The following is a 12,265-nucleotide window of genomic DNA, read 5'->3' as shown; positions in this document are numbered from 1 at the left end:
TAGTTATAGAACATTTAAGCAATACTAACTCACGCTACGTAAATTAACAATTCATTTAAACAGTTCTAAAGGAATATTAAAAATAAAGATAAATCCAATTTGTCATTCGATTTGCCATTTGTCACTGAAATATATTAGTTTCAGGGAATCTAACCCGCCCTCAGTAACAACGGGCAAGGGTTAATCGAGAAATATAAGACTAGGCTTTGTATGGTGGTGAAGTGTACATTATATCTATGGTATTTTGAGATGTATTTTACTCACACAATAAACCTGTGTCTGTATAGGAGTTTCAAGAATATACAGTAATGATGAAACCAACTGTTCGACAGATGAGCCATTTAAAATGCCAAGGAATAGGCAGCTAACACATAAATATACAAATATAAACAACTATGTCTACACACTTAACAATATGATAAAGTAACTCTTCGAAATCTTTGATATTAAAATCGAAGCATTACATGCAAAGATATGGAAACAAAGTTTATAATAATCTTCTGTAAGTACAAATGATGTAAAATATTGGCGTGTATATACGAGAGAAAAAATAGTGATGAGCCCTTTAAAATGATTAAAGAATGCATGATTACATACGAAAACAAAACGGAAACTTTTAATCAATTTTTTTTTATAATTTTAACATTATGTGAAGTTAAAATGAAAATACACGCACACAAAAACACACAGGTATGTGTAATTATAAAACTTTAATACAGATTACAGAACTCTTCTAGAATAGGATAATCTAACAGATTACACAAACAATGAAAAAAAAAGGGGACTGTTTGCTTGTAGTTTAAGCACAAAGCTACACAATGGGCTATCTTTGCCCTGCCCACCAAAGGTACCGAAATCTAGTTTCTAGCATTGTACATCTACAGATATATCGTGGTGGAGGGGCAATGAAAAAAGGGCAAAGTAAAGTAAAATGTGTTGAACAATTATAACCTACAAACTTTACATGTGACAGGTTTAACATGCTATACCGTATTGTATCTACTGGCTGGAGTACCTGGAAATTCATGATTAATGAAAGGTTATCTTAGGACATGGAAAGTTGCTTCTCTTATAAAAAACGTCCATAAACTTGTAAAAAACGCAAAATCCAAAACAGAAAATTTGTGTATACTCCCACATTGACCTGTAAAGTAGTGACATGGACACACAACAGGCAGCAGATAGTTACATATATATATAGTTATAACCAAAAACAAGCCAAAACATAAATAAAAAAAAATGTTGCGCCAGTTAAAAGAATCCCAGGGTAAAGTCTATAGTGTGGGATATAAAATGTACCCTAGGTTTTGGAGGTGATTGTGCAAGGAAGATCCACATTGAGGTGGGGATACACTGTCTATCAGTCTTAAATTTCATTCGCCAGTCTCACAAAAAGAAATAAGTTAAGGAATAAAATAAAGAAATAGATATAGAAATTAAATTTACAATAATAGAAATAATAATTAGATATAGAGAGCGAGGTGTGGAGAGATGTGGATGCTCAAGCCGACATCTATATAATCCTTCACTGCCTGCAGACAGTTGTGGGAAGGTGACTGCTCTCTAAAGTAAAGAAGAAGAAAAAATAAAAATTAAATGAAAAATACATGAAAAATTAAATAAGGTACTACTATTAGAAGGGGTAAGTAAGTTAAATAAACTTACCTCTTGAAGTTAGCATTCTAGTTCCCATTATAGTAGTAAGGCGCGAATTGGTATCCCAGTAAATGTATTATACAGTAATAAAGGGTCCAAACCAGTTATCCAAACTAACTAACATAACTCCCAACTACCATCCATTACGTTTTTTGTAACTATCAGTTTTCATACTCTAAACAAGCCTTTATATGCGGTAAGATACTCATCCACATAAAGTCGTGTCAAGCTGTTAAATGACCTTATTCACAATTAAAAATAGTTACCAGACATTTTTAGTGCAACTTCTTTAACCTTTATTTCTTTATATTTATTACATAATAGTTTAATAATTTTATTTAAAGTTTTTTTTTATTAAATTCATTCAATATTAACATTTGTATCAGTATTTCAACATTACTAATAACAATTGTAATTTATTACAAATTTTACAAAATCTGAAAAATTGAAAAACTGGACAATTTATTAAATAAATTACTTAATATTTTATTTGATAAAATTAAAAATATAAGTGTTAATAATAAAAAACGTGGGGTCCGGCATGGCCAGATGTTTAAGACACTCGACTTGTAATCCTAGGGTTCCGAGTTCGAATCTCTGTCACACCAACCATGCTCATCCTTTCAGTCGTGGAAGCGTTAAAATGTGGCGGGTTGATCCAACTATTCGTTGGTAAAAGAGTAGCCTAAGTGTTGGCGGTGGGTGGTGATGACTAGACTGCTTTCCCTTTAGTCTTACACTGCTAAATAAGGGATGGCTAGCGCAGATAACACTCGTGTAGTTTTGCGCGAAATTCAAAACAAGCCAATAAAAAACGTACTTTTTGGATAATAAAAAAATTAACCCATGTTAGAATATCTAAAAATTGTAAACAGATAAATAATATTCCAACATTTGATTTCACTTCATTGCACACCACGACTCCATTAAAATATTTAATTTTTGTTATAAATTCATTATCCTTTCATAGATTTGTTTGTTTGTTTTCCATCAGTTTGTTGGCCATCAGTTCTTGCGATTATCTAATTTTATAACGAGATATAACTATCTCCCTTACAATTCACCCACAACTGTAGTGCAAGTATAGTAATGGGGAAGATATTATTTGCAAGTTCGTTATTATTATTATTTTAGGTAAAACTACTCAAAGGGTATCTGTACAAGCTGTCTGTAATTTCGAAGTGATAGACTAGAGGGAAGATGGCTAGACAACATCAACTCAGTAGTTGGATATGACACTTACGATGCGCCTACAACCTCACAGTGCAGTAATTAGGAACAAATTCTAAAACTTTAGATTCTCAGTCTGGTACACTATGTACTGGAATGCTCTCGGCTCATTATCTTCAAGAGAACAACAAAGGGAAAAAAGTTAACTGGAAAAACCACTCAAGTTTTCTCGATGACGTGCTTATGTGAAAACTGCATAACACCTGACTATACAAAAAAAACAACAACTTCATAATAAAAAAAGTAAAAAACACGTGGTATGTCTGAATACTGCAGGTGCAAACATTGCCCAAAATTGTCAGGTACATCTCATCTTAAAATCCTTCATGATCTCACAAACATCTTGTGGTGTCTTGTCATTCTAATGTTATTCTCTATGGTGATTGTAGGTATTCATTTAAAGTCTATAAAATGTTGTAGCATCCAGTCTTTATGAGATAGTGGTAAATATAATTTTTTCCCACTACATTTTGTATAATTCCACTGCAGTTTTGGTAGGCTTCAATGTTACAAGTTTATTTATTATGTTTTACAGGAATCCTCCTCCACTCAGTATTTGTCCTGATGGACAACGGCCCACTGTGGTGCTGTCTGAACTTGCTAAGAAAACGTTACTTAACTGGCTAAGTTCCCACAAGTCATATCCATACCCTTCACAACAAGAAAAACAGATGTTAGCTAATGAAACTGGATTAACAGTCACTCAGGTTCGAACCTGGTGTGCCAATTATAGACGAAGAAAACTTAGCCACAAGCATACATTTCAACGGAAATTGTCTGACAGAAAACGGAGAGGTATTTTTTTTATGTATTAGTTATATGGTAAATGTCAGGATAGATTAACTTAATTGTTAGACATCAAATATTATTTAGTTTGGTGTATAAAAAATTTGATTTTGGTATCAATTTGTTAGTTTATAGTTAGATAAAGTTACATCATGGATATATATGCTATGCTCATCTTGAGTGTCAAAACCAGTTTCTAGGACAATTTAAATTGGCAGACTTGGCATTGTGCCACTGGGGGTGAATGTTAATTAGTGATATAAAAATAGATTCTAAAGCTGGTGCATATAAATATAAAAAACGATTTTACGAGTACTAAGGAAATAATTATTTCACTTACTTAATATGTTTGATTATTTATACACTTTGTTTTTTTAAAAGACCATGCTACTGAGATGAAGACAATTTTGTTACTCTAAGAAAACAGGAAAATGTAGTATGCAATACCTACAACAATTAATTAAGTAACGCTGTTGACTTATTGTTTTGTTACAAATATGAGACACCACAGATCATATTACAAGCAATGAAGTTTTTAAACTTTGAAAATTAATACTGAGCATTTATGTTAATTTTTCAGTTGCACAGATCAAATCTTCTCATGAGCTGTTGCAAAGACAAAACCAATCAGAGTCTTTGAAGTATTACTCACAGAAAAGTAGAAACAACAACTTTGTTACTAAAGAAATCAAAGATAGGCCTTTGTGGTCACCCACTTCTGAAGAACAACTGGAGTATCAGAACGTATTGGCTGATGAAGTTTTAGCTGCAGAAGCAATGATTAGTTTAAGTACTAGTCAGAGCACTGGTTCAGAAAGTCAAGATTTTGCATCAAATAAAATTTTGTTGAATTCATCTCAAGATAATGATGATATTGGTATACAGGCACATTCTGTTAGTGTCTTGCCTCAATTTAGTTCATCAACATCATTTTGTCATCTTGGTTTTCCAGTAGTTGATGATCTTTTTGTTAGTCCAAAGCTTGTGCAAGAGCTGTCTCAATCTGATCAAGATCTTATAAGTACAACAAATAATATCATCCTTGAATTGAGTAACTGTAAAGTTTTAAGTCCTTCTGAACCACTAGAGTTTTCTCATAATGATTTGGAAAATATGATATCAGTCTTTGGATATTCAGCAGAAACAGACACAAGTCCTCACTAAGAAAATTAGAGTTTCTTTTTATGGATTATAGATACTCAAATTTATGCATACCTGACAAGAAATTCATTTTTAGGGATCTCTTGTCAAAAAAACTCTTGTGTGAAATAATTAATTTGAAGAGGTTTTTAAAAAGATATAGACCCAAAGAGCTGTTTTTGCTTATAAGGAGATTATCACTTTCGTATGTTATTTACAGAATCATTTTTCATTAGTAGTATAAAATCTAGGTTTTATATTTTAGATAATTGTTTCAAAATATGACTAAATCAAAACTATGAATTACTAGATTCTATATTGGCCTGTTAAATTAATAATGGCAATATATTTAAAAATTTTACAAAAATAATTTTATTGTGGCCAAAATTTTCAGTTGTTTTCCTAAGTTATATTAAGTCATTCTTCCTATAACAAAGTTTTTAAAAACTGACTGAATATGTATTGCTAAAAAAGTTAAACCATAATAAGATATGAATATTTTTAAATTCATAAATAAAAATAATTAATTGAATCTGAAATATAAGATTAGAATAAAATTCTTGTATAAGTATGCTCATATTTAGTGTAATTTAGTAGTAAGTATATATTAAGTATTTTCTTTCATTGTTGAAGTTAAACAGATATTCTTGGATAAATTAATTAAGTCTTGTTACTCTGGAATGAAATGATAACTTGACTAAATGTTTGAAAATAAACATTAAATGTTTCTCTCATGGAGGGAAAATATCGTTTTCCACAAGATATGTGTATAAAGTAAGATATAATTATATTTCAGTTATTTAATTGATTTCCATCAAATTATTTATATGTAATAATCTTTCAGCTGTTTATTTTTACATATTATTAGGAAACAACTCTTCATATCTCTTCATGTTATTCAATAAGTAGCTCATAGTAATGAATATTTGAATTCTGTTTTTTCACTATTTAACTTAATAGTGATATTTAGAATTATTAATAAATTATAAATTTATTTTTATGTGTTTCTGATAAGAGAACCATAAAAGAGCAACAGAATACAAAGGTACAAAGAATGGAAATAAGAACTTTGAAAACATTTGTATTGTGACAATCTTTAGAAAATCTAACCAATGTTCTCAACTGATTCAATATCTTTATCCTAGTCAAGTTAAAAATACCTAGGTTCAACTAAAACCATTCTCATTTCATGAATGATATAATACTTCATAAATGCCAATAGTAAAATCTAAACTGGGAATAAATTCAGTGAATACAGGAATTGAATGTTTAAACTTGTTGAATTAAAGAGCGTTTAATTATGTTTTTCAAGTCTAAAATTTTATATTTTGTCTGATCTGATAACTTACAAAAGTTTATGGTTTAAGGTTGTTTTTTTTTACCAATAAAACTAGAAAACTACCAAACACAGAAATGTTAGGTAAAAAAACTTTTCAATTTCTTTGTGGTATATTTTTAATTTCATCTAAACAGATGTATATTTTGATAATAACTGTATCAATAACTTTACACGTTTTGTTTGGTTGTTATTATTCACTTATTTTTCTGTATTTTAATTCCTGTGTGGTTACAAATAACACCAAACAAACAAGATGTACGTTTTATAAGTAGAACTTACATCAAATGCTCTCTTTGTTAATATGAATTATAGAATTAGTTAAGAAATAAAAAAACCTCAACAAGTTACAGACTTTTTGGATCAGAGTTGACGTATTTAATAAGATATCCGAATGATACACACAAAATCTACTAATGTTTATTCATGTGAAATATATATGTTTATATGGAATGTTTGACATAATGTGAAAATTGACTCTTCGATTCTGACTAGAACAGGGGTGGACAACTTATATTTCATAGTGGCCACAACTGTGGCTACGAAAACAACGCTGGCCACAATATTAAAAAAAAGAAAGATGTTGGTTTAATCAAATAATTGCATTTCAACTAACCTTTAAGGTGAAAATTGATGAGGATTTTCATCAACAAATTTCGTGAAATTTGGTTTAATATCTTTGCTCAATGAGCATCTAAGCTCTGCCTGTAACTTTATGTCAGTAAGCCGAGATCTGTATCTAGACTTAGAAAATCACCACTGCCTCTTGGGCTACTCTTTTACCAACGAATAGTGGGATTGATCGTAACATTATAACGCCCCCACGGCTGAAAGGGACGAGCATGTTTGGCGCAACGGGGATGCAAACCCGTGACCCTTGGATTACGATTCGATTGCCTTAACCACCTGGCCATGCCGGACCATGTGTTAGCCTTCACTGTGGCTGTTTCTTTGTATGTGTGTGTGTATGTGAATTTAATTTGTTTTAGAGTTTGCAACATTGATAATAATGCTGGTAAAACGAATGTGTAGTTTGATCCATTAATAATAATTGTACCACTAAATTCCGTAAGGAACATAGGGCCGCAAACACTTGCGGTTTCATGAAAAGACTGGTTTTTAAGTGAGTAGGTTGTTAGTCTACTGCACAACCCCCAACTAGGAGGACCTTTTTCTCAGCCCACCGAGGGGAATCGAACCCCTGATTTTAGCGTTGCAAATCCGGAGACATACCGCTGGACTACCGGGGATCTTGATCCGTTAATCAATTCACAATTACAGCGTCGAACAATTTTCTATTTTCTTGTTTCTTTGTTTTTAAATCTGAGCGTTTGATATCTCTAACAAACTTCAGATGTAATTGAAAATGTTTAAGAATGATACGGTGATTAAAGCTTTCGGCTCGCAGTTTCAGGGTGGGGAGTGCAAATCCCTATCACCGAACATGCTCATTCTTTCAAACATGGATGTTTTATAAAGTGATGGGCAATCCCACTATTCATTGGTAAAAGAGTAGCCCAAGAATTGTCGGTGAGTGACGTTGACTAGCTGCTTTCTCCCTAGTGGCCTGGCATGGCCTAGCGCGTTAAGGCGTGCGCTTCGTAATCTGAGGGTCGCGGGTTCGCGCCCGAGTCGCGCCAAACATGCTCGCCCTCCCAGCCGTGGGGGCGTTATAATGTGACGGTCAATCCCACTATTCGTTGGTAAAAGAGTAGCCCAAGAGTTGGCGGTGGGTGGTGATGACTAGCTGCCTTCCCTCTAGTCTTACACTGCTAAATTAGGGACGGCTAGCACAGATAGCCCTCAAGTAGCTTTGTGCGAAATTCCAAAACAAAACAAAACAATTCTCCCTAGTTTATCACTGCTAAATTAGGGACGGCTAGTACAGATAACCCTCATGTAGTTAAGAACGACATTCTAAACAAACAAGTTGGTAAAGAGATGAAATACATGTGTGTATAATTGAATTATCAATTTATGAAATATACACAACGCGATCCTCATGTATAACTTCCTAAAAGAATAATAAAGTCAACTGCATGCACATATGAAAGTGTTAGAGCAGAGGTCCTGTTTCAATTGGGTAAATGTTAAGTTTACGGACTTACAATGCCTAAAACCTGAATTCAATCCCCTATGATGTACTGAGCATAGATAGATTATCATGTAACTTTGCACCAAAATAAAAAAAGAACAAATGTATATACACACGATAGTATTACATTGACACAAAGACAGCTTTTTCAACATGATGTTTCTTTATTACTCATATTTAGCCTGAGTTTTTTGAAACCATTTAAATTCATTGCTTACCTATAGGGTCTGTTTGACTGATATAACCGAAGATTCCAGCACTCCTGATGTTCAAAGTTGCTTCGGTCTGACATAGCCATGTAGTTAAGGTACTCGAATCGTAATCTGAGGGTTGCGGGTTCAAATCCCCGTCACATCAAAGGTGCTCACCCTCTCAACTGTGTGGACGTTATAATGTAACGGTCAATCCCCCTAATCTTTCGTAAAAGAGTAGCCTAAAAGTTGACGGTGGGTGGTAATGACTAGTTGCCTTCCCTCTAGTCTTACACTGATAAATTAGGAACGTCTAGTGCAGATAGCTCTCGTGTAGCTTTGCGTGAAATTAAAAACAAACCAAACCAAAACCGTACGTAAGTTAATAATACTCATAAGCATGCGGTTGAATGTTAATTTGTTATGTGTTTCTGCTGAAGAGTTCACAATACATACAAAAAGTGTACGTATATGGCACTTGGATAGATATTTATCACATCAGGGACACTTTGAGAGACTGTTTTTGGAAATCAAGGACGTCTTGTCATCCCAGAGAGACGTTTTTTTTTTTTTCAATTATAGTATGATGACATATTTAGATAAATTAACATAACGAACCTATCCTTCCACAAAGTTGAAGGATACCTAGAAATTAGTTTATAGTCGGTAGCGTATCAAATAACCTATTAGTCGAATGTGTTTTCAGCTTTCCTTAGAACTGGGAACGACTCACTTTGAAAAGTTAATGAAAATCACTTCAAAACTAATGAAGTAAGTATTATTAAATCTAGCGCCTCTGGTGGCTGAGTGATAAGTCTGTGGACTCATATCGCTAAATATCGGGTTTCGATACCCACAATTGGCAGCATACAGAAAGTCAGTGTTTATCTTCGTGTTTAACTACATAAAATAAACAGTGGATTTACAACGTGACCAAGATAATGCAAATTGTTGAAAAAACACATTTATAATTTAATGTATTTAGTTATCAAACATATTAAAACCTGCGAATAAATCTTATATATAACGTATAAATGCTCTACTTCAAATGTAATAAAACAATGATAGAATCTTTGCAGCATCCCGTATTTGTTTTATAACCTGAATTCTGTTACCGGATGCTCTGGTGGCGTAATGGAAGGTCAATGCTACTAAAGAATACTGTGAGATACATTATTTAGATATTTAAATAAAAATAATATTTTAATTAGTAGTTGCAGTTGAAATAAAGATAAAAACATATTTTGACCTTCTCATACTCACACAATGATCTGAACGATCTGATCAGAAAGAAACTATGATTCAATTAAAATTTAAAACTAGATATAATTGGAAAGTGCAGACCAGAAAGGAGGCTTCCAGTAGACAGAATTCGCTGATCGAAGCTGGCATTCTTAATCTAATATCAGAACAACATAATGCACTTGAGAATAGTTAAAATAATTATTTAACTGGACAAATGTTCTAGTTTTGTGAATCTCATATAAATTCATTACCATGAATCGTAATAAAATGTTTACAATGAAAGCATATTGTTGGTACAGAAGTAGTTACAACATTAATGTTATTTTACACTGTTGTCGAATGGATTCTTTTTGAATTGTTGAATAAACAGTAGAATGTAAAGCCCAATCCACTTCACGAACACCATGACTAGCGAAACCAAATTTCATGAATAGACCTGACTACGTATAAGCAAAAATGTAACTTATTTGTTTAATTTCGTACAATTAGTTCCCTCCCACATTTTTAAATAAGGCATTTTTATAGAATTCTGTCATGTATATCATAGCTATAGAAACTACACACCCTCACCATTCTTCCCCCACAAACACGTTTGAAACTATAGTTACACAACTGGCTGACAGTAACAAACAAATTGATTAAATCATGCACTGCTTGTTCATTAACTGAAAAACTAATTTACTCTAGCCTAACTCAGTTTTGTATATGACTCAGAGATTTTAATCATAATATTTTACAATCGCCTATTGTACACATTACACAGTAAAATTAATTTATCTGATATTATGTCTAGTTTTTTTTTATTTTATTTGGTGAACATAATAAAAAAAAACACCTTATGTTTACAAACATTACAAACTAATGACGACAAAACTTTCTCCAAACATTTGTTACGACGATAAATATTTTAAAAAGTTATCTTTTGTTTCCCATGCAACCCACATCTAAACTGAACAAGTTTACTATAATTATCTAAAATTATTTATCACAATTTACGATGAAAGGCACACTTACACACGCACACAAACAAACAAAGATTAAAGATAACTGGGCTGTTTTATTTACAGGCAAAACTTTGAAGTCATAGAGAAAAGCATATATTACATTTTATTCATGAATTACACTAACAAAGTATTTTGAAACATTTTAAAGTATTCTAAAACATTTTAAAGTATTCTGAAACATTTTTGAGTTTAATTTGTTTAAGTACTTAGAATTAACACATATTTGCTTATAAAATACACGAAATGCCAGATGAAATCCTGTCTTCAGTTACAATAATTTAGGCGTAATTACTTTTCTTCTTGCTTAACTTTTACTACAAAACCTGTCATAACCTGAAAATAATATCACTATATCATCCTACTGGTACAGCGGTATGTCTTCAGACTCACCCACTAAAAACCCGTGGGAGGCAGAGCACCAATACCCCATGGTGTAGTTTTTTGCGTAATTCCAAACAAACACATAAATTTCACTATAATGGGCGTGGCTTGTATGTAACCCAAACTCTTGCACCATATACTGAATGGCGTCGCCCCGCACCCACTGACACAGCGGCATGTCTACGAACTTACAAAGCTAGAAACTGGGGCTCGATGCCGATGGTGGGCAGAGTACAAATAAACCATCGTGTAGCTTTGTGCTTAACTACAAACAAATCTTCTGAAATAGCACCACAAACAAAAATGTATAAAAAATTTAACACTTTGCCTATTGAAGATTCACACAATTAGTATCAAATATAATTGTGGTGTGTATAACTATTTCTTTATAACAAACCCGGATTTTAAACAAAAGTATTTTTCTCACAACTTCCGCTAAGGCTGTAAGTGAGGGTTTGATTATATTCTTATTAGTTAATTTTCAAATGTGCTACTGAGAAAGTAGAGTTATTTTTTTTCAGTAAACGGCACCATTTAAAAGTTTTAAAAACATTACAGCTTATATTAGTAAAATTTATAAAAGTCTGATCTCTGTACCTTGAATCATTTTGATGCTTGTTTGCTTTTGAAATTTCGCGCAAAGCTACGCGAGAGCTATCTGTGTTAGCCATCCCTAATTTAGCAGTATAAGACTAGAGGGAAGGCAGCTAGTTATCACCACCCACCGCCAACAATTGGGCTACTCTTTTACCAACGAATAGTGGGATTGACCGTCCCATTATAACGCCCCCACGGTTGAAAGGGCGAACATGTTTGGTGTGACGGGAATTCGAATCCGCGACCCTCAGATTACGAGTCGAGCGTCTTAACCACCTGGCCATGCCTGGCCTCCTTTTGATGTAATGTGTCGTGTATGACTAAAGACTACAATATAAACACTTCCTATGCAGTATTTCTCAGAAAAACAAATCATTTTTCGGAAAATGTTCACTTTTTCTGTATTTTTTTCAATGAGATATGAATACTACGATTAGTAATTACAAACACAAAAAAGTCACCTGTAAGGCGACGCCTCTGCTTGAGGAATAAAAATAATTTTTTAATCTATGGTAGGAGAGGACATCTCGTGGACAATGATTAAAGAGTCCCCTCTTAGAACTGGCAGAATAAAAGGCTAATAGTATTAAAAGCAGAGGTCTGA

General features: G+C 32.8%; 1 long non-coding RNA gene across 1 annotated transcript; it reads right to left on the bottom strand.

Annotated features, from left to right (window-relative positions):
- Window positions 1–789: 789 nt before the first annotated feature.
- Window positions 790–8,816, bottom strand: LOC143224277 (uncharacterized). Its single transcript, XR_013013310.1, has 2 exons — window positions 8,462–8,816; window positions 790–1,563 (listed from the first exon to the last, which is right to left on the bottom strand). It is a non-coding gene; the product is annotated as an uncharacterized LOC143224277 (long non-coding RNA).
- Window positions 8,817–12,265: the final 3,449 nt, after the last annotated feature.

Source organism: Tachypleus tridentatus, chromosome 8 (assembly GCF_004210375.1).
Source record: "Tachypleus tridentatus isolate NWPU-2018 chromosome 8, ASM421037v1, whole genome shotgun sequence".
Lineage (NCBI taxonomy): Eukaryota > Metazoa > Arthropoda > Merostomata > Xiphosura > Limulidae > Tachypleus > Tachypleus tridentatus.
This window is presented reverse-complemented; position numbering and strand designations above follow the sequence as displayed.